We start from the raw sequence: 23,283 nt of genomic DNA on the forward strand, positions 1-23,283 counted from the left end.
GAAGCTCAGGGTCTGAAACAGAAGAGTGGGGAATGAGGCATAGGCTCAGGGTCTGCATAAGAGAGGCAAAGCGGAGAGCTTGGAGAGAGTAATTGGAGAGGCAGGAGAATGATTTTAACACTATAGATCAGGAGAAATTGGGAAATTCAATAATTTGAATTATGGTTACCATCAAAATCCCATCCCTTTGCAGCCACTTCTGCTGACATGTGGATCCTATTGAAGTCTATATGGTAGATCCTGCTGCAGGTGTATAACATTCAGGGCACTCTGAGTGAAATTTGACTCACGTTCTTACCATGTCTTCATGATGAACTGCAAGAATTGCAATGGATGGCAGAGGTACTGAACAAACATATACAGATATTCCCTATCATGTATCCCAGGGAGATAGGGAAGGCCTGTAGTTCAGTCTGCAAAAGAAGAAACACACCCCTTTTCTCTTGTGGACAGAAATTGACAGGCATGACCTTGATGAGTAATTGTACAAGGAGAGACTCACTCACAAGCAGGTTTTGATAAGGCTTTGTATCAAACTTCAGCCTGTATTTATAGAAGTCTGCCTTCCTGCATACCTACAGTATCAAGGCCAGATAAATAATCACAGCTAGTTGACTTGACAGTGGTGCTCTCTCTCCCATACTGGGAGGATGGGGAAATAATGCTGTGAGAAACCGAGTGTTTAGACTTAATTTTGACTTTGGAAATGAGATATGATACAATCATTCTGGGAAGATAGGCTCTTGTCATATTATATCATTTGTGAAGGTTGCAGAGACCATTCCTGTGAACACTGCTGAATGGAAACAAGCTTTACAAACTATGAATGCAATAATGCCCTTCCAGGGGAGTAAAGTGTCAGTGAATTGTCTCTCTGGTTGCCCTCCTATGCATTGGTCCTCTTTTAATCAGTTTAATGCTTAATGATTTATGTGACATCATGATTCACTATTAATCCATGCGCTGATGCAACTGTTTGTCCAGCACATAAAAAAGAACCTCCTTAATGATATTCATGACCTGGGAAAAACAGATCTGGGATTTATTTGTTCCTGGTAGAGAGGTTTAAAATGTCTAACTCTCAGAGCACTCTTAATTGTTCCAAATGATTTATGTGAACTACATAATTACCAAAGCAAAGCTGGGTCATACTCAAACTTACCTGAGTTATTTCTTGCCAAGTAGGAGAATATTGTCTATTCCACAAGTGGGCTGCATTTTTCTCTTGTTTAGAAATGTCAGGGTGTAAACAGAAAACAAAGTAGTAGCTTGTTCCCCTCTCAATTTCCAGAGTTCACTGAACAATGAGCCTTTTACAAACTGGACATGGGGGAAAAAAAGACGCAAATCAAGTAATTAAAATGCCGATTTTACTATTTTCAGATCTCTCACATACAGAACATTCTTTAACATTCGCAAAGCAAACACCCATCTGTTTTAAAAAAAATCCATCTGAGGTTTTGAACGAGCTTTAAGGCGTTTCTGGCTTTCCTATGCTCAACTGCCTTGTGTTTCTATACAATACTACTAAAATTAAATCTTATTTCACTTGTAAAGTCACGTCTACTCATTGCATAATTTATATTTAGTTTGTATATTTGCCTCTTACTTGCCAAGTTCTTTTTTTCTATTCCTAAAAATAAAAACATGTTTTGAAAGAAATATGAAAAAATTAAAGGGATTGTGCTGAGCCAAAGATCCTGGTTTCTCTACCCTCACTGTACCATCTGGAAAGCATCTGGTAGACACATCTATTGATAATTTTAAAAAGCTTTTTATCTACCCTTTTGACTTAAGGAAAGTATTTACTATGTACAATGAGCCCATAAGATTAATATTCATTATTGTTGGTTTCTTTAAAAAAAAAAACAAAAAAAAAAAACCACCAAAAACCAACCTCATCCCCACCCCCAACAACCCTTATACTTTGTCTGTAGAAAAGGACATGCCTGGTAATGTTGAAGTTTTTGCTTTGTGGGGTGAGGGATGGGAGAAAGGAGATTTACTCTGTCCTGCGTTTGCACACTTTGCAGGTTTTTGATCTGATATGAGCAGGTCAACTGCAAATATGGCTGGATCCAAGTGTGAAGCTGGGCTTTATGCTGTGTCTAGTGAAAAGATCCTTTTGTAGCTGTGGTACAAAATGATAAATGGAAAAAGTTTAGGACTGTGACTGTTGTTTAGACAAAAGTTGGCAGGCAGACCCTGGTTACACAAATATTGTAGCTCTGCAGATTTGTGGACTGCTTACTCTAACACCAGTCAGACAGTTCCCTATACAAGTCCTCTCCTCTATAGTTTTCCTTCATTCTCTTCCTGAACTACCAGAAGCAGAGGCAAGTTCAGTAAGAGGTATATACTAATTTTTCATTTGTCCACAGTCTCCCAGAAACAGAAAGGACAAACAATATCTGAATTTCTTGAGTAAAAGCACATGCAGAGAAAACCAACACCTCCCCCCTCCCTAAACAACCCACCACACATTTTCTAGCCTCATTCATAAGTCTAGCATGCTCCACAAGTCAACCTAAAAAGGAACAGAGTCATCCCTTTTTCCACGAGGGTCACCTTTAATTTCTGATTCAGTTTAACTAGTTCAGTGCTCAGTTGTGATATTTCCTATGACCAAAAATAACTGAGAAGCTAGGAAGTAACATTTGTAAAATTGTTTGAGATTCTTGGATGAAAGGTGCTACAGAAAGACAAAGACTTACTATTCTCCCAGACTATGCAGTGCTATTTTTAGAGGTAGCTGTTCTGTATGTTTTCTTCAGTACACAGAATTTCTGCTAGGACCCACTCACCCTGCCCAAGATTCTTGGCTAGCCCTTGCTTGTCCCCTTCTCCTACCATAATCCATTAGCAGTTTACATTGTTAGAACAACTCTATATTGTAGTAGCATCTCGAAGTCTCAGTTATGGACCAGGGCCCTATTCTGCTACTGTACAAACACATAAGACAGTTCCTGTCCAAAGATGGGTTTTCTCTTGTTGCTGCCAATGAGAGGATAGCCCAAGCTTTAAATTCAGATCTAGATCCAAAACCTACCCAAAGTTTGGATTGCTAAAATCAGAGGTTTAAGTTGGGCCCATCCCTGCCATTAATAGATCATGGATACAGTTAATATCACAAAGTAAATTTAATTCAACTTAATGAACTTTGAGCATATGCGAAGTTCCAGTCTGGATACTTGTAACTTTCATACATGTTTCAGCCAATTTATCCTAAGGATATAATTCCATTTAATTAAATATTGCTATCAATAATATACATTTCCCCCATCCTGTAGAACTCAATCTTAGTAATAATTCCAGGACATACAGTTTTCTCCTGACATAACCTCACCCAACTAGTCTCAAGATTGTGTCCTTCCTCTCCTTCCCCCTCAATTTACTGTAAAATATATTTAAAGTGGGATTAAGTCACAAACCAAGAGTTTTGGCAACCTTCCAACTTTCCTGATCAGGTTACAGTTCAAGATTGGCAACAACAAACAGCAGATCTGGACAGTCTCAAAGCTGAACCTGTAGCTGCATCCAGATATTGTAGCTCATGTCCTGGTTAACTGAGAATAACCTGAGTATAGGCAGCCAGAAAGAGTCCTGGCGACAGCCTCCAAAGAAATAGCAGGACTTTAACGTCATGAGTCCGATGAGCCTGGCAGTTCTCCCTCTGCCACTGGAAGAACAACAAAGTACAAATTTATCTCTCTGAGCATGAATTTAAAGCTCACTCAAGACAGGCTGACAAGGAGGAAATTATGAGCTGTGTTATCTCTCATGTACATTTATGTTGACTTCAAGATTAGATTACCAAAAAAATAAAAATAAATAAATAACCTCAGTACAAATTGAACAAGGTTATTCAAGAGAAGGTTAAATTGGAAAGAAATGAAAATATTTACAATGCTCAAAGCTTGTCCATTTTTAAACCTCCAAGATGTTGCTCAACTAGGAAAAGGATATTAAGCGATTTTCTTATATCCTAGTTTCAGCAGTATTTCTCTATGTCACACCTACAAGATATCTGAATATTGACATTTTGTACAAATTTCCCATTAACATGAGTTAAACATTGCAGGAAAAATAACTATAATTTATTTGGAAACTTGAAATTAAATAGGATATGAGTACCTAACTCCCTTAGGCTCTTTTGAGAACCCCTTTCATTGTAAAAGTGATTGTGCTACCCTGGCTGAAATGCTTAATTACCACTCTGTGCATAACAAAACACCCACCCAAATTTAGTTCTCTGAATATTTGGCTTCAGCAATTGGCATAGATCTGCTTTGTTACAAGGACAATGTCATTACCCAAATGACATTTCCCATATAATACAACCATAGTAAATCTTCCCCCTCCTCCTTCTTCACCCCAGATGTGTAGGATCTGCGTGCAAGTTACAAAAACAGATTGATTGGAAAACTGTTTCTGCTTTAAATGAAAGCAAATAATTGAAATATTCTTTGGCAGATAACTCATCTTGAGAGTTAGTTTAAATGCGTTATAGAAGTTAAGACAATGTTGTGAGTGAGTCAGACATTGAGGAGAGGTTTTTGGAATGTTTTCTTGGCTATCTTATGATTCATAACTGGCACAAAAAAATCAGCCAGTATTACTTGCAGGTGGCTGTACGTGTTTCATAGGCGAAGCTTGAAGGCCACTACTCTGTCTGTGCGTTCATGCATGTCCCCTGAGGACCTTCTGTATGGCTCAGCCAGTAGATAGCCTATATGGTATTCATCACCAAAATTCAAGGAGTGCCATGTAAGGAAAAAGCATTAAGAACTCTCCCAACTGGTGAGCAGCTTAAGTATAGAAACCAGAAAGCTCCCAATAAAGATTCTGTCAGCTGGGATGCAAAAGAAAATCTTGCCCAGATTTTTACTTTTGACTCATAAAAAGGACATTTTGCTTTGTAAAGGTCCAGTCTGGTCCCACTGAAGTTAATGTGAGATTTACCAGAACTGAGCCCCACAATAGTTTGTGGCAGCTGTCCATTAATGATACTACATGGGGTTTGGCAGTTCTGACTATCCTTCCACATGCTCTTGCCAACAGAAATTCCATTTTAGCCATTAAATCTCTCTCCTTATACATGACTGTCAGTTTAAAAAAAATATTTTAATAGCAGTTCACACCAAGTTTTCACCTTGCATCTCCTATTCATCCTTATTTTTCCTAGAGGTAGCTTTTATTGAAGATCGACCTGGTTTGCTTTTCTATCCTCACAAATAGTTCACTATCATGTACTGAATTTTTAAATTGGTTGACACCGACTAAGAAGATTATAGGGAAGGGAATATACCTGTTGCACAGAATGTGTTTGCCATTAAACGCAAAGGTGTAACCAATTTGTAACAGATTCTCTGCCTTGTTAATAAAGTCTTCTTTGCAGAAATTCCTTTTACCCCCACCTTTTTATTCCTTCTGTCTTTTGTGTCTGATTATTAATACCAAGTTCTAAGGGACTTCAAATGGGCAACAGCCATGTTACTATATTACATCCAGAAGAGTGTAATCAGCCCTCTGTTCCAATTAATTTAATCAGACAAGGCACTGGTTTGGTAGAAAAGTTTATAGCACAGTCTAGACAAAGTCCCAAACATTGGTTATATTCTGTTGGCTACAGAGAGTGAGACACAAAAACTAACTATAGAAAAGTCTTTCTTCTTTTCCTTTTACTCCAGTAAAAATAAAATTCTACAGATTTACATTAAGATAACATGTATCACAGATTATATCAGATCTGCCACATCTCATTCATTGTGAATTAATTTTGAGAGAATTTTAAAGTATCTCACTCTTCTGATGAAGGATTTTACAGTGAGAAGCTTAAAATCTCACTCCATATTTTTGGATTGCTCTCATTTAAATAGTCACAGATTGAGGGAGCCCTATTCTATCTTCCAGTAAAACAATGTCATCTCATTTACTGGCTAGTCTGTTTTCATAAGCTTTTAAATTATGAACTGCAAGACTGACCCAAATTTAGAAACTCATTTTCATCCAATTCTTACAAACTTAATTTTGAAAGAAAATTCAAAAATACACTTCTCCCACATCAAATACATATGTACAGTAAATATCTGTGAGACCCTAGAATAGTCTGACTTTCCTTCCTCAACTCAAGAACACTTATGTTGTAGTCAAGGCACATAAGGTAATCAAAAGAATACATATGTGCTTAACTTTAAGTCTGAAAAATCCCACTAGGAAGTTCATGGGGTTGGAAATGAAGGTGATTACTCATGAGCTTATGAGTTAAACAGATGTTTACGTGATTTGCTGGATCAGAGCCTTAGCATTATGGTGGGGAGCAGCAGCAAGACCATAGTTAAAGTTGCATCATACACAGAGATGTGAAGTCCAGTGGAATATGAACAGGTATGTTCTCAATAGGTAAAAAGCATGACCATAAAAGTGATTTGTAGTCCCCAGTTCTGCTGATGACTAATTTTCAAGCAACTATTTACTTCATTGTTTTCAATATAAAAGAATGGATGTCTTAGTTGTGTAAGCCTCTGTTTTTAAGATACCAAACTCCCTAGAACAACAGGTTCAAATCTCAGCAAAGTCAATTTAAAATGTACACTTCCATGCATATATTTATGCAGCACACTGTGCACCTTTGATCTCCTTTACCCACCCCAGAAATGGCTGCGTTTCAATGATATATCATTTGTAAAATAATTTAGCATCTTTGGGCAGAAAGATTCTACACAGTATAAAATATAATATATAAAATAACATATCTTAAAATATAACAAATATATAATAAGATATAAAAAATAGAAGCAAGATTAAAAACAGAAGGTTAGATTACAGCTTCATGAAAAACTACTATTCAGGTCCTACACATATCTTGCTAAGGGATTCCAGCAAAGAGGAAAATTAATGCCTCATTTGTAATGTTTAAAATAGTTAAAGCTGTTTTTAAAAAATATTTTTACACATCTTAAGTAAAAAAAAAAGGGTAAAATCCATTTCAATTTGATTTGCCATTTTTGTGTGGTCTCTGTGGGAGTTGAATAGAAAGGTGACTAAAAGTAATACTAATTTGGATTATTAGCATATAAATTAATAGGCAATCCTGTAAACTGCAGCTATTAATACAATTCAGAGTTTCAAAAGCAATTTGCGGCTCTTCTCCTCTGCATCTGGTTTACACACTCCAAAGCCAGAGATCATTTATCCCATATGCTCAATGACTTTCCAGGTCCTTAACATTTTTCTTCCATTCATCTTAATATACAGATTTCAAATATTAAAGGCAGCAAAATCATGCAGCATTCACATATATTTTGACCTTTATTATTAAAGTGGAATCTTCAACTCAAACTCAAATTTATAGCTTGTGCACTGTGTACAGTATCTGTTTTTTATCAAACATGAATCCCTATGAAAAAGCTAAGGAAATAACTTCAAGCTGATAAAAAGTCTTGTGATACAGCATAATATAATCACTAAAATGTTCAAATGAAGTATTGCCTCTATTTTTATACCCTTTGCTATACTGGACCAGACAAAACGTACCAGTAAATCATGGGAACTTAAAGAGATTTACCTACCATACAAAAGACTCTTTCATTCTTTTTATCTGTGATCAAGTTGCCTGCTGAAAATATAATATGCTAATTATCAGCTATTATAATGAAATAATCTATGATATGAGGAAGAAATGAGAAGGAGAAGGGGAAATATATGATAAAAATTAGCGCAAGAGAACTTGAGAGAAGGAAAGAAACTGGTGGCAATTGCTTCTTTAACTCTCTTTAGACCGATCTTTTGCATGAGATTGACATACCAATCAAACTGGTACAATTCATCACAAATTGGTAAACTCCTCTGCGACCAAATTTCATCCTTCCCAGCCCTACTTGGCTAGAATGGTCCTCTCCCTTAATCTCTTCTCTGCTTCAGGTCTGGCACTCCCACAGCTTCCCAAGTCTTCTCTCCTTCCCTCTCTGGGTTGAGACTCTGTCCTGCAGTCTTCTGCTCCCTTCAGCCTGCAGGAGCCTTCTAAGTTTCTGCAGCTTCACTCTGACATAGCTTCCCCTCCTGTTTCCTGCTGCTGTTTCCCACTTTGTAAGGTCTCCTGCTGCTAAGTCAGCTCCATCTACTCATAGCCTTGCATAACAAAGATATTACTGTATGTCTTCCCAAGACGGAACATTTGTTCGCACACTAAGAACAAGAACTTGGAAGACTAACAGCATCACTGCCACAACAGTTATAAACTACACTATAAATAGGTTCTAAACAGTGCTGAGGAATGACAAACAATTAATATTATTCTCAGCTCCCCATTCCTCCACCACAGTTGCTAATCTGACCCACTTATTCCCTCATAAAATACACATCCCAGTCTGTCTCTCAAATCTTTTTGTAACTCCCCCACCCTCTATAGTGCCTGAAATGAACCTTTCCTCAAGTACTCCTTCATCCATCTTATACCTGTTTCTTGCCCATCACACCCTCGGCTACGTTCTGCTTTTGACCCATATAGAAATGTACTCTCAAGCTGACCCCCATCTGACAGGAAGTGTGGAAACAGCAATTAGGCAGGTGACATAGAAAGTGTCTGTACAGGGATCTTGTGGTGATTCTGACAGTAGGGAGAGGAGGTCGATCAGACGACAATGATGGGGGGTTTTCAGCCAGTGGAATCTCTTCCTCCACCAGTATACTAACATTTCTGTATGGAGACTGAGAGATCATGGTATCTCTCACGGCCAGGACATAGGCAGCCCAGTCTAGTGGTTAGCGACCTGGGTCAGGGAAGCCGTGTTCAGGTTATCAGGGAGGAGCTAGTCAAACTAATCCAGGCAGGATCAGGCACTATTTGGGTCACCAGGAGTCAGGCTAAGATCAGGAGCCTGGGAGTTAGGTAGGCAAGAGTCTCTAGTGTATGATGAAGGGGGTCTGAGCAGCAGCCAGGTAGAGCCCAGTTGTGCAGACAACTTCCTGTGCCTCTCTTTGTATTTAAATAGGAAACCCTGACCAACCAGAGGTCTTGGTGTTCTTCCAGTCAGAGCCCAAGGGAGGCCTCTCTGATGTAGCTTCAGGGCCTTCATTCTGATCAGCCATGGACTTTTGTCTGACAGGCCTCAATCCTGCTGAAGGGTTGGAAGGATTTTAGCTTGTTAGGGTCCCATAAGACTGATGAGTGATTCCTGGTAGATTTAAACACACGCTAAACTTATTTATTGTTTTTATTATGTTTTCTCTCAGATATTTTTACCTTAAGGATATAAGCATGCTTAGAGAGAGCCATATGGTAACTTGCTGGCAATACACTATTCATAGCCCTCGGGGAGAGAGCAATGTAGAGGCGCGGGTCATTAAGCAGACTGGCTTGCTGGGCTTATCACAGTATATGGCAGGGAGTTGTGTGACCTTAACACCTCCTGGTCAGAAGACAGTGGGACAAGAGTCCCTGCTCTGAGACTGGTGACAGCTGAAGACTGAGAACTGGAGAGGGAAATACAGCCCTGAAACTGTCACAGAGCCCATGTGCAAACTGTAAAAGTAGCCACTTTTGTTTTGGTTAAATGACAAATGAGAAACAAGTATTCTGTTTCCCCCTGGAAGTACCTCAGTTAAGATTTCTCTGACTGCACTGTAGACTTCCAAGGCAGAGTGTGTGTGTGTATATGTGTGTGTGTGTTTTTAAAGTAACAGCTAACTTAATTAGTGCCTTTCCTTTACAGGAACTCGTCATGAAGATGTTGGCATCTCTCTCCTCTTTATTTTGAGTACTCCCCACCCACTCAATAGTACTCCATGCTAGGTCTGCAGCGATATTAACGTCCCTCTTTGGAATCACCAGACAGGTGGTTGCCAATTCCTGTATGTAAGGACTTTTGCAGTTGGCACAGTAAGCAGACTGAATAACTATTTCTAACAAAAACAAATAGACGTGTGAATTTAATCAGGATCTCCGTACACATCAGTAGGGGACCCAACAGCAGCTTTATTAAAGTATGAGGTCTGATTCCAAGCTGCCTACTATATCTTTGAACTCATAAGCAAATTCTACCCACACAAGGCAAGCGCACTTAACACTGAGTGCTAACTCAAGACGGAGAGGAGAGATTAAAAATTGGCCTGTGGACATGTTACTTGCAGTATATGGTGACAAAAACAGTAGTATTTAATTTATATTTCTCTTGATTTTACAGCATCAGCTCACCATTGGCATTTAACTGAACTGAAGGTCACAATACCCAGTGTAAATTCTAACCAACATTAACTGAACAGCCAAATCCATCCCGTACACTTAGCTCATCACCCCAGTCACATGACCCCTCTCCTCTCCTCACCCAAACTTTCCTCAAGAAAGTGTCATCTTTGCAGCATGCCAGGAAGCAACTTGGGCTCTGACAAACCAAGGGGGGAAAAGACAAGTTAAGGATCCTACACAGGAACCCCCCTGCCAGGTTCATGACTTAAGGAACCCCAGTATTATTAGAAGTGAAACCTACTTAGATATGGAACAACAAGTACATAGAGGAGATTTTAGGAGATATATCTTTAAAGCTTGGAATAATGTGACTGGAGTGTAGGTGCACTGGATCTCATGAGTACGCAGCCCTCGCCCGACAAGAATTACTCAAATAAGGAATGCATCCGATGAAGTGAGCTGTAGCTCACGAAAGCTTATGCTCAAATAAATTTGTTAGTCTCTAAGGTGCCACAAGTACTCCTTTTCTTTTTGCGAATACAGACTAACACGGCTGCTGCTCTGAAACTTGTCAAATAAGAGACAGTCTCAGACAACAACTTTGAAATAGAGGGATGAGCTATCCAGTGTGGAAGTTTTTGGATCCGAGGCTTTTGGGCAACTGCAAAATTTGGGTTTGAACCCAAGTTCAGATTTCAAATACCTTGAAGTATGGAAGTGTTTGGATCTGTGGGTTTAGCTCTTCGCTATACAGTATTGTACCGGAGAGCTCTTTATTACCTTGAAAAAGATGAAATGACTAAGGGTAGGGGCAAGACCAGCTGCCGGAAGAGCTCAGTGAATTCATGCTTCAAACAGCAGAACTACTATCATCAGTCATTATGATAGCTATGCAATTGGCTGGAAATAACCTTTAGGTTACAGGGCTCAGGCTGAGATGTTGAGAGAGATACTGGTAGTTGCAGGAGTAATGTGGGCTATTGTTAGTTCTACTTAGGCTGAAAATACAATACTACAGAAACTGACACTGGTATCTAATAGGAAATAGAACATGTACAAATCAAGTCCATCTATAGTTAATGATTGTAAAAATTATTCTCATAGTTAAGTATAAATTCACACTTTAGATAAATGTTTAAAATGTTAAAATCCCTTAAAAAAAGCTACAGCAACAATATATATAGTAATCTCCACAGTAAATCCAAAATACCACAGTTAAGATTATTATTGTAGTGAATTGAGCTATTACTGAAGAATACTGTAGGTTTTAATATGCTCTATATAAATGTAATACAGGGGAAATAGATTAAATAATATTTTTCAATTGATATTTGAAGGCTTTTGTTTAAGAATTTCTGTATGTGAGTAATTTGTTTCACTATACATTGAGAACCTTCGTATAGTTTAAAAGTCAAACTGCTTTCTACTGAGCAGTAATTATTTCTTATCCAGATATTTAGAAAAGTGCTCCTAGATTTACAAATAAGTTCCCCTCCTCCCACCCAACTCCCCTTAGGTTAACCTGGACCTTAAGGGGAAAAAAAAGCCATGATCAATCTTCATAGTGTCTAGCTGCAACTCAAACTCTCATGTTTTTCCCATGTGTCCTCAAAACCTACTGCACTTCCCTGTCCTAAATCACATCATGGTGCTTTGTACTTTTAAAAAGCTGCCAGGTTGCATCATGTCTACACTGGTCTTCATCACAAGATGCATCAAACCCACCATCACAACACATAGTGAAGATTTTCATTCCAGCAGACTGACCGCAAATAGTTGTTTAGGCACTGTGCACTTGAATAAGGGGAGACAAAATTGTGTACCTAGATAGATATGAAAAGCATTGTTCAGTGCATGATTGTGGGCAGTGCACAGTAAGCATATTGTTTGTTTATTTCCCACACCAGAGATTTTATCCACTAGACATACCAAACAGCTTAGTTACAAGGGTGACTAACACTGGACTGAACTATAAGAAAAAGCATGTTCAATTTATTTTTCATAGTTTTCAATTTCCCCCTTTGCCTCCCAGACTGTTCCTATGTTTTACCTTATCCTGAAGCATCACTAATACGCAACAGAATGCAGTCTCTTATATGTTCATGTTTTATTTCAACTGAATAGATACTTATAGAAACATTATGTACATAACAATACACATACTACATGATCTGCACCTTTATTTACATAATACCTTATCCAAAGGTTCCCAAATGTACGAGGTTACCAGTGGACAGTCTAATAGGACATTATTTAATATATTATGTTTTCATAAAGTGCCTGAGAGTTTATGGCAGCACCATGATCAAACTCAAGTTTAGGGGCAATATTCTGCTTATCAATATCCTCTGTAGTTTCAGCTTGATAGGATATTCTTCACTTCCCTATCCTAAATCATGATCATGGTGCTTTGTGCTTTTAAACAGCTCCTAAGTTGCACTGGGAATGTGGTTGCATTATAATGGTGCTGAAAGCCACTCCTATATATTTACATCCAAAAAACTGCACCGTGCAAATAGTTATTTGCCACATACCTGAAACCCACAATAATAAGGAAATGAAAAGTTAAGCCATTTAGTAGATACCCTTTACTCCTCCACCCACAAGCACATGCATTACCATTGCTACAGCTACTGTACACTACAGCCCCATACCCTGTCATCTTAACTCTGCCATTTGTTCACACTTCCACACACACTCCCTTACTAGACTACTAGTAAGACAGGAAAAACATTAAGAGGAAAAGGTCTAAAGACTATTTTCCAGTGTGTGCCCTTTTGAGCACCTTAAGCGGACAAATTTTAGCCAAATTATTTGTGGCCATGCAGCATCTTTGGAAGTCAGGCTACCTTTATTTAAGTGCCTATACAGGGATTGAGGTGTCTAATTGCAGGCACCCAAGTTGGAAAACGTTGGCGTAAGAAAGTAGATAGTGGAATCATGAGCAAAAATCAGCATGCAGTGATAAAAAACACGTTGTCAAACAATCCAAGTTTTAATAGATAAATGAAAGGTACTGGATTATAGGAGATGTAATTGTGCAGGTATTTTTAATACAGTAGTTTGTTGAATGCTGACAAGAAAGTGATCTTCATTAAGAATGAGTATGTTTCTTACAAGCTAAATGGAGTGTTCTTCCTCCTCAGAGCCAAGGAGAAAGTGCTGGTGGTGACAACTTCACTCCCGAACACATTTTCTTGAACTGATTGGTACAGAAAAACTTTTTGTGCTCTTGGTGGTGTAGCGTGTCTGCCAAGGGATTTATACCTAATAATTTAGATAATTTGTGAATACAAAAAAACAAAAACAAAACCAAGTATACACAAAACCCCCCATATGCTTACAAACCTGTCAAAGTTTAATTTACTGAGCCTGATTCAGCACTATTACTGCAGTATTACACCGGTGTAACCTCGCATAACACTGAAGTAATAGGGATGAATCAGGCCTGTTTGCACCACAGTAAAAATCCCACCTTCAGCTAGAGGTGAAAAATTATAAGAAACACACGATGGTATATAGCAGATCCAGCTATTCACTTATAATACAAGGACGATTGCCAGTAAAGAGAGACATCATTTCCTTAATGTGGGATGTGCAGGCTAGTTGGGACTAGCTCACTTGGCGTCCTTGGAAAGAACTTCTTGTAAGAGTGGGTGTATTACAGTTATTATCAAGATAAGAAAGCACTTTCTACTTAAGTCAATTAAGATTGATTCATTTTAAGTGGGATTCAATCTCTGGAGTCTGTGAAAAGTCTAGTGGTCAGTCTCTGGAGGGTTCTCCTCCCAGATGGTTTTGAATGTGCAACAGATAAATCTTTATGAAAAGGATTGGCGGAGGTGGGAGGGGACACTTAAGTTTCAGCTAAATTCTTGTTGCCTCCATTGCAATGGAATTTATTTCCATCAAGAGTTGGCAAGTTTTTCCTTTACCACATGCTGGTCAAGTTTTGACACTGATCACAAAGGCAAATTATTTTGTACATTTGTATTTAAAGCACTGAAGATTAGAAACTGCAGTTAAAAGTCCAGTTTTAAGTGGCAGACTGACAGATTTATTTTAGGCTTTATTGTGTTCAAGTGCTAGGGCAGTTGCTTTTGGACTGCCTTTCACTTTTGACCTCCAACCTCACAATTCCTTGGACACTGTCACACTCCAAACAGAAAGATCCCTCTTTTGTTATTCTCCAAGGGGTTCGGTATCCAAATCACTCTCTTATTTATTTGTGCTTGACAACAGCAATACAAGGCTAGTGGCAATGAAATCAGAGGTACTGGAACAGCAATTGCGTCAGCTGTCTCTAAGAGATTCCCTGGGTGGGTTAGATACTGGAAAAACTACTGTTTAATAAATAAATGTTATTAACTTTGACTGGTTGTTGAACCAAATTAAGGGTGGATCTGCCTCTATTTCAAATATGTGTCTCCTCGACCTGTGGTTTTAAATAGCGTTACTTTAAAAGGGACATAAATGAAAAGAAATTGTCTTGTGCTAACTGACTAGAATAATAAAGTGTAAATATATTCCTTCCCATCTCCCCAGCTGAAATGCTGTGTTAGGAACGCATTTCCAGAACTAAAAATAAACTCACCAACTTTTATTTAGGGCAAATTCCTAAACTGAGAAAAAGAAATAGCTTTTCAGAGTTAGAATTCACTTGTGTGTGTGTGTGGGGGGCAACTGGAACATTTAGGGCTTGTATCATCTTAGGTGTTAGAACTAGTAGATTGTGGAATGTTTCCATAGGAAAACAACTTTGGATTTTGCAGTCTATAGTAATCAGAATCATCATATTTTATAGACTAAACTTAGCATTGGGGTAATGACTAGTTATCAAAATGATTAGTTTAATAATATGATGCTAAAATTTTTAATTCCATCGTAGTTTCCCTTCAGTGGAAAGAAGGCAATACAAATATTAAGGCAGACAATACCGTTCTATTTCCTGTCTTGTCTTTTATAAGGATTATATCCTCAGAAGCTTCAATGAAGTACTACACTTGTGGTGATTTCTATCACAACACACCAGCCAGTGTCTTCTTGTAATTTGGTGTGTCTTTTCAATCGAGGGTGAAATAAGTAAGGATTTTGCTGCCTCAAAAATATCCTCTAAGTGGTTAAATTATTCAGAGCTAAGGACCATCTCCTTTGATGCATCTTACAATACTGAGTATGCTTCAGAGTCAGCCATGTTCAACTATCAGAATGAGAAGTTCAGGGAGTTTCAATTCAGAAATATCAGAGTTCAGAGATGAGACTGCAGTGCCTCATGGGAGATGTAGTCCAGCAAAGGCGCTTGGCTCATAGGAGAGAATGGGGGGTAGGGGGATGACACACTACAACTCCCAGGAGTCACAAAGGCATGTCAGGCAGATGTAGTTTAATGTTAATGACTTGAAAATAAATACTTTGTCAATATTTTGTTTAGCTGTCCCTGACAGAAAATCAAAAAAATTGTGGGGAAAAAATCAAATTTCCCATGCAATGTGTTATTTTGTGGAAGCTACATTTTCCATCGAAAATCACTGATTGAAAATTCCCAGTCAGCTCTACTGAATAAAATCAACCAAAATTATGTTGGGTTTTAAGTATTACCACATCCCTAACTGAAAACAAACTAGATTTCCTCTCACCCCTTCTGTGTCTTTGGTTGGATTAAGGATAATCTCCAATGGTCAACAGTTTGACCCACTATTCTCGCCCTACAAGGGACAAATGAGACTTGAAATATGTAGCCACTGCACTACACTCACCAGATCAGCCTGAGACTTGGTTTGCATTCCATGGAAGCCTCCAGACAGACTGCTTTAAAACTGACTTTTCCCCAATGAAGTATTTCACAACGTGCAACCTGTGAGTTGTGTTGACTATTGGCTCGGCATTCCCTGCACATACCTGTAGAACTTCAGAGTTAAATAGGTGGAAGAGAATTTAAGATGTATAAGCAATGGGGGGGGGGCACTTTCTAGAGGAGGTTTCTAAAGAGACAATTGAAGTGGTGTAGGATTCCACAGAAGAAAATAAAAACAAGGAATAGAAAGAAGTGCAGTGAGGTGCCCGCACAACATACGCTCACATCTTCAGCTTCTGGATCACATACCCTGCTTCTCTGTTCAAAAGCATCAGAAACATAAGCAGTTCACCCCAGAATATCCATTTATGTTTTCCCTTTGAGTGGTTTATCACAAAAGAATAAAAGCCTTCCTGTAAAAGTGATAAATGGTGTCTCCAATGGTTTTGTGGTCCTTATTTGAAATTAAGCTACGGATAGTGTTATGAATAGTCTCTTATTTCAGCCTAAAGTTCTGCTGTCCTCCTCCACTCTGTCTACACTGTATATCTGGATACTCCAGCCACCACCACTCAGAGAGGCTGGTTACATATTTTCTCTTCTAATGCTATCCCAGAAAGGTGTGCGCAATATGGTAGTCCACACCCACTTTCCTAGAGACATTTTTAGGCAGTCAAGTCCCCTCCCTCCCGCCCACGAGTTGGAATGTGACTTCTTAACTGGAGGCCTAATTCTCAGTCCTGTCAGGCAAGTTTGTAAAAGATACCTTTGGAACATGCATTCCTGGTTTCTAGGTTTGTGCTACGATGTCATCACTTGGTGTTTCCCAGCACATGTGAACATAACTCCAGAGTCAGATCACCAGATATAGTCCTCATTGCAAAATATACAGAAGGAGTCAATTAACAGTAAGATGCCAGGAATCTATTTCCTCAGTGACACTGAACTGCATTTTTATATTATTGGTCATCAAGATGCAAAGCTTTCCTTGCAGAGTGCATGACACCAGACTCACAGTCTGGCACAACAGTTTAATTATAATGATTTTATCCTATATTTCTCTCCTTAGCCTTATGGATTGCTTAGGCATTGGAATGTGAATACTAGAGCAAAACAGAAAACTGTCCCATTTCCCATTCCCTGAAATCCTTCAAGATTCTAAAAAGTCTTATTCCACATTGGGACAAAATGGAGATCTATAAAATGTTTTCCATGACAAATGAGAAAGAGAGACCTACCACAGACAAAACTGGTGGTTAGCCATTACAGGATTTGGAGTGCAACCCAGACCAGCGAGGGGTTGAGTCACAGCCTGCCCTGTAACCCTGGGTGCCTCAAATGCTTTGCTACTGTAACTCCCTGCCTGGATGTTCAGAGTCAGCAACAAGCATGCAGGTCCCACCCTGAGGGTCTGTGTATAATTACAGTGCTGCACCAACAACTGCAACACCAGCAGCCTGCCAGCAACATACTAGTCACGCTCCTGGGTCTCTACCACCTTTGGTTACTGCTTGCAAGGTGACTCCAACACCCTCCCAGTCTTGAATTTTCCCCAAACCAGGTGCTTTGTAATATTGAGCCCCCTCCTGGACAGAGAAATAAAAAGGTTTGTTTATTCCCCTAAAGACTCACAAGCACATCACAGCTTATTAACTTCACCGGGGTAAATACACCCTTCTATTTAAACAACGCATTGAGTTGGTTTATAGTAAAAATAAAACAAATGTATTAACAACAGATCAGAGGTTAAGTGAAGCCAAGTAAAAGGAATAAAGTTAGAAAAAGTTACAAGGAAATAAAAGTGAAAAGACATCTAAAAGTTTAAAACAATCTAGCAAGCTACAGGCTTTGCTGCAGAGTTTTTTCTCACCTATATTCAGTTCCCAGAGACTTCAATCCCCCCTTGGCTGAAGGACCCATCTTTCTCAGCCCGATCCCTGCCACCCCCAGCTGAAGCAGGAGTCCGAGCCCTGCTGCCCGGGGCTGAAGCCAAAACCCTACCACCCCTAACTTAGCTTCACAGGGCCCCTGGCAATTGCCCTGCTTGCTATCCCCCACACTGGCTTTGTGTTCATTTCCGTGATTCATTGTTTATCTCCCGCAACCTGCCCATGACTTTCAATAAAAATATCCGGGCCAGAATCGTAGCCTTAACCATTACTGATGGGCCTAGACTGCGCTCTCTCTAAACTTATTGGCTCTAGATGGGGCATTCCCCTCTATCAATAAGAACCTGGATCAAGTTTTGACATACATCAGTACCTTAGAAGCTAAAGTACGTTCACTTTGAGTAGTCAGGTAGCAGTGATTTTTATATAATTTCTCACAAGATGACCCACTGTCAGATCATTTCAGCCCTTGCCAAACGCTCATGCTTCATGATAAGAATACCATCCAGTTTCTGAACATATGGCATATATCCAACATGCATCTGCTCAATGAAGCTTAGCTATTCATTGTGTGGATCATCTTACAGCAACAAGCTGAAACATGATTCCAAGTTCAAAACATTGAAGATAATTTTACTATTGTATTCCTAATCAAGGCATCATCTCTCTCTTACCTGTTGTCTTAAGACATGTTTAAAATTGTACCTATCACAATTTCAGTGCTTTGAGATAACAAGCAAACTGTTAATAGAAACTCAGACTACTAAATTAAGACCAGACCAAACAATCAATCAAAAATCCCAAACTTACCTCATCACATTGGTCAGAACGCTTCCATACAAAAACAGGATGCAAACCAACTTTTTAAAAACCACCCTTATTTTTCTGTTCTCTCCCTAAACATAACAAAAATACATGGAGATTTCTCCCCCTTTTCCAAAGGTAGCTAAAAAAGCCCAATTTGGAACGTCAACTGCTACTGAGAAGCACAGAATTCACAGTACTTGATCATGCACTCCGATGTTGACTTTTAAAACTGATTTGCAATTTTAATATATACACATATTTTGTTAATGATTTGGGAATCTCAAAGAGTTTTATTGGTACAGATTTTTTAAAGCAGTTAAATTCATCTCCAATAGATCTTTTCCAGAAGATTTTATGATACGTACAAAAATATAAAGAAAAATTCAAACATACATATTCAATTCAAATTCCTTGACAGTGTTTTTACTAACACTTCACATGATCAAAGCTGAAAGATTTTAAAAATCTAATTTAGTTTTCACCATTTATGATGTGCACAAATAGCATATTCTGGGGTGCAATCCAGACCAGTGAGGGGTTGTGTGACCACCTGTCCGGCAACCTTGGGTGCCTGACAATGCTTTGCTGTTGGTGCTCCCAACCTGGGATACTCACACCCTGAGGGTCTGTATACAGCAACTCGGACCCCAGCAGCCTGTCAGCAACACTCCAGTCACACTCTGGCTTTCACCAGCCTTGGTTACAACCTGCAGGGTGACCTCCAACACACTCCCAGTCCTGAATTTTCCCCAAAACATGTGTTCTGCATGGTCCAGCCCTCTCCTGGTCAGTTCAGATAGAGGTTCGTTGCCCCTATAAGAAGTCAATGTCCAACAGTTTGCTTCTTTAACTGGAGTTACGAAACAGTTCAGTTTAAACTACACTGGACTAGTTTTTGATTAAAAAATAAAACAAGTTTACTTAACTAAAGAGAGAGATTTTAAGTGAGTACAAGTATAAGGCATTAAAGTCAGAAATGGTTACAAAAGAAATAAAGATAGAATGCTTTCTAGTAGCGAAAACTTAATAAACTGGAGTTGGTTCAAGCAGGGGTGCTGGAACAATCGGTATAGTGGGGGTGCCGAGAGCCATTGAACCAAACTGTAAACCCTGTATAGGATGGAAACCGCTTCAAGCCCGGGGGTGCTGGAGCACCCCCAGGACCCCTAGTTCCAGCACCTCTGGGTTAAAGATAAAATCCTTACCACATGTTCCCAGCAACACAGCTGATCAAATTCTCCAGACAGGATCCACCCCCCAAAAGCCCAAGCACTGGTTCCTTTGTCTTCTCAGGTGAAAGAGAGAGAGGGAGAGAAAGAAAGAGAGGCCATGTAGGGGGGGTTTGCCCCTCACTTTTACAGGCCAGTCCTACTTTGAAATGCATTTTCCTGAGGGTACCCCTAGATAAAGTACCTTTCTACTGTGAGGACGGAGACAAGGAGTCTGACAATGAAAGAGGTTCCATGCTGTTGTTTACTAAAACGCAGATCGATCTGTTCCTGCCCCACTTTGTTGCCAAAGAATGGCCACTTGACTGGTGATGGCGAATCAGCTTTGATGACACCTGGTTAGCGGCATCGGCTTGTCCATTGTCTTTCAGAAACAGGCTTACCCCCTCCCTAGACTTGTCTGGTAAACACACCTCAGTCATAGTTTCAGCTTATGTTCATAACTCTTAATGGGCATTTCATACATACATTACACAAGAATATTCATGATCAGTGTGTTACCTAAGAACATAAGAATGGCCATTCTGGGCCAGACCAATGGTCCATCTAGTCCAGTATCGTGTCTTCTGACTGTGGCCAATGCCAGATGCTTCAGAGGGAATAAACAGAACAGGCAACCACTGAGCGATCCATCATCCCCAGTTGTCCACTCCTGGCTTCTGGTAGTCAGAGGCTAGGAATACTCAGAGCATGGGGTTGCATCCCTGACCATCTTGGCTAATAGCCATTGATGGACCTATCCTCCATGAACTTAGTTAATTATTTTTGAACCCTGTTATAGCTTGGGTCTTCATTGTTATTAGTTGTCAAATGATACCTCACAAGACATATTCTGTACAAAGATTATTACAATAGTGTATAGGGTGTGAATACTGGGGGAATTTGGTCACAATAGTTTTTGCACTTCGCTCAGCATGGCTAAGCTGTTTCACTTTCTGGTTCTCATGTACTAGTAGTTTCTAGCCCTGCAGGAGAAGGTTAAAATTTTAGTTTTTTTTAAATTAAAAGACAAAGCAAAAAACACACTTCCTACTAAATGTTATAAACCTCTCTTTCTACTGTAAAATAATTTTGGTTCTAAACTGATCAACATTGCTCCTTGAATCTGGTAATGGAGAAAGAAATCAGATGGGGAAAAGCTGGCATGGACATGGGGAATTGAGGAGATGTAAATGGCTACTCAGGTGGCAGTTTTAGCCACATCATGGATGTACTCTTAGACTCAACCCCACTGATCTACGTGGTAGAATAAACACATGAATATATTTTAATAGTGTGTTTAATCTGAGTGTGTTCTTGTGTGCTTTTAATTCATCTTGTTTAGCTGCTCATTTCTTCTTATTTTATATTTTACCCATATTTATGCCATTTTAAGTTATTCTGTTACTATCTCTTGCAAAGAAAAGATACCCCTATAGTTAAGACACTGGACTACATGATCTGCATTCTTTAAGCAGCTCTATCATGGATTTACTGTGTGACTTTCAGCAAGTCAGTTGGATTCTTTGTGCCTCAATTTTCCCATCTGTAAATTAACACCTGTCTCATGGATGCTGTGGAGCTAGATTCATTTATGCTAAAAGTCTAATGTAAAATTTAACATTTAATTCATTAGATTGTAAATTATTTGGGGCAGGGGTCATCCATTTGTTTTGTGTGTGTACAGCACCTAGCACAATAGGTCCTGGTCCATGACTGAGGCTCTTAGTAATGGTAATACAAATAAAGTAATGATCCTCCGATAGCATGGTATTATATAACTCTAAGCATGTATCTCCTGCATCTTTTCCTCTGCTTCCCCAATTCATGGCTGCCGCAAACAGCCCAGAATCATCAAGACAGTTTGCTGTTAGGACGCTTGCCTTCAATATAAGAAATTAGGGTAGGCTGCCTTGACAAGCTGTGGATTGGGTTTCTAAATCCTTTTGCACAGATTACAAGACTAAGCATGTTTAGAGTGTAAAGTTTGAGGCCCTCCACACTTAAATTCATAACTGTGCTAGATACTTGCTAAACAGAAGTGCAGCTATGATAGTGTTACATTGATTAGCTGACGTGGTATTAAAAGGATGCACCCTGCCTGCACTAGAGTTGAAAAAAAAAAAGATAACATTACAGCTGAGGCATATACCTGTTAAATACAGTTATACATTTTTCTAGTGTAGCTGGGAAGAGTGGGGCTTTAAAGTTAAAACTTTTCAAGGATGTTGGGTTCTTGGGAACTACTATTTTGGACTTGCAGCCAGAAGTTCAAATGGTTCCCATTAAATGGCTGACTAATGATGAAACTGCTCCTCACAGACTCAGCTACTAAATTGTATAACGCCATCAGTAAGGCATTTCCTAATTTTAAGTGTAAACACACTTAAAGTGCGCCATTCAGCAACATCAGCTAGAAGCCTGGGAAAATACAGCCTGTCTGGCACCAAAATTCTTAATTCAAAACCAATTCCAGTCTCTTAAGCTTCTGGGGTTATTGACATTAACTAAAACCTTAAGTGTCAAACACAAATGAGGGGAAATGAATAGTAAAAAGAAAATAGGATCTTCCAACTAAAGTCTGAGAAAAGCCAGAGGATTTTAAGGCCCCATCACATCTCAACTGAGACAAGTGCTTGGGAGAGTAACGTATTATAATTGTTACCTCTAATGGAAGTAGAGGACTCCCTGCCACCTTTTAATACAATACCACAGCATTGTCACTGAAGGTAAAAAATAGACAGTCACTGGCTGCTTGAGAGCACTGTGGTAAACATGCTACCTATATTGGCCCTTTCCCCCTTCATAATGTCAGCCTGCAATTTATTTATTCTAAGGCCTGTTGTAAACATTTATCTCCATCATCACAATGGGAGTTGGGGATACATGGAAGACCTAGCCATCTATCATTTCATATCATCTATGCATTATGGCCAAATTCTGACCGTGCATGTTCACAATGATGTCAAAGAGGATACCAAAGCAAAAATTTAAGAGGAAAATTTAGCATTAGAAGCTTAAAGTGTTAAAATACTCTCTAACTTCCGCAGTTTGTGTGGAACTGTAGACTTTTCCAAAATACACTTAAAGTTCCCAGTGTGAGGAACCTCTAGTCCAACTGGCAACAAAGCCTCAAGAAACTGCACTCAAATCTTACAACTCCCAGCCAACGACATAGTGGCAATGCAGAGACAAAGACTGCTGTCTACCAAAGCGTGGAACAGGCACCATAACAATAAATCATGATTTCAGACTCTGTACAGGAACAGTCTTTTTTTGGGAGGCTGGCAAAGTTGCGTTTGCTGTTTTAGTACTTCTGGATCTCCTCGAGCCATTCAAAGCACATATTTCTTGTTTACTATGTTTTCCAGCGGTCATCCAGGAATCCTAGCTGGGGTA

At 39.2% G+C, this 23,283-nt stretch overlaps 1 long non-coding RNA gene across 1 annotated transcript in view; it reads right to left on the minus strand.

Annotated features, from left to right (window-relative positions):
• Positions 1-249: 249 nt before the first annotated feature.
• Positions 250-23,283, minus strand: part of LOC122461910 — a 90,572-nt gene continuing 67,538 nt past the window's right edge. Inside the window, exons 2-3 of the long non-coding RNA XR_006284156.1 lie at positions 1,163-1,320; positions 250-413 (exon numbers count right to left, since the gene is read on the minus strand). This is a non-coding gene — a long non-coding RNA (uncharacterized LOC122461910). The remainder of the gene's footprint in view (positions 414-1,162; positions 1,321-23,283) is intronic.

The sequence above is a fragment of the Chelonia mydas genome, chromosome 10, assembly GCF_015237465.2.
Source record: "Chelonia mydas isolate rCheMyd1 chromosome 10, rCheMyd1.pri.v2, whole genome shotgun sequence".
NCBI classification, from domain to species: domain Eukaryota; kingdom Metazoa; phylum Chordata; order Testudines; family Cheloniidae; genus Chelonia; species Chelonia mydas.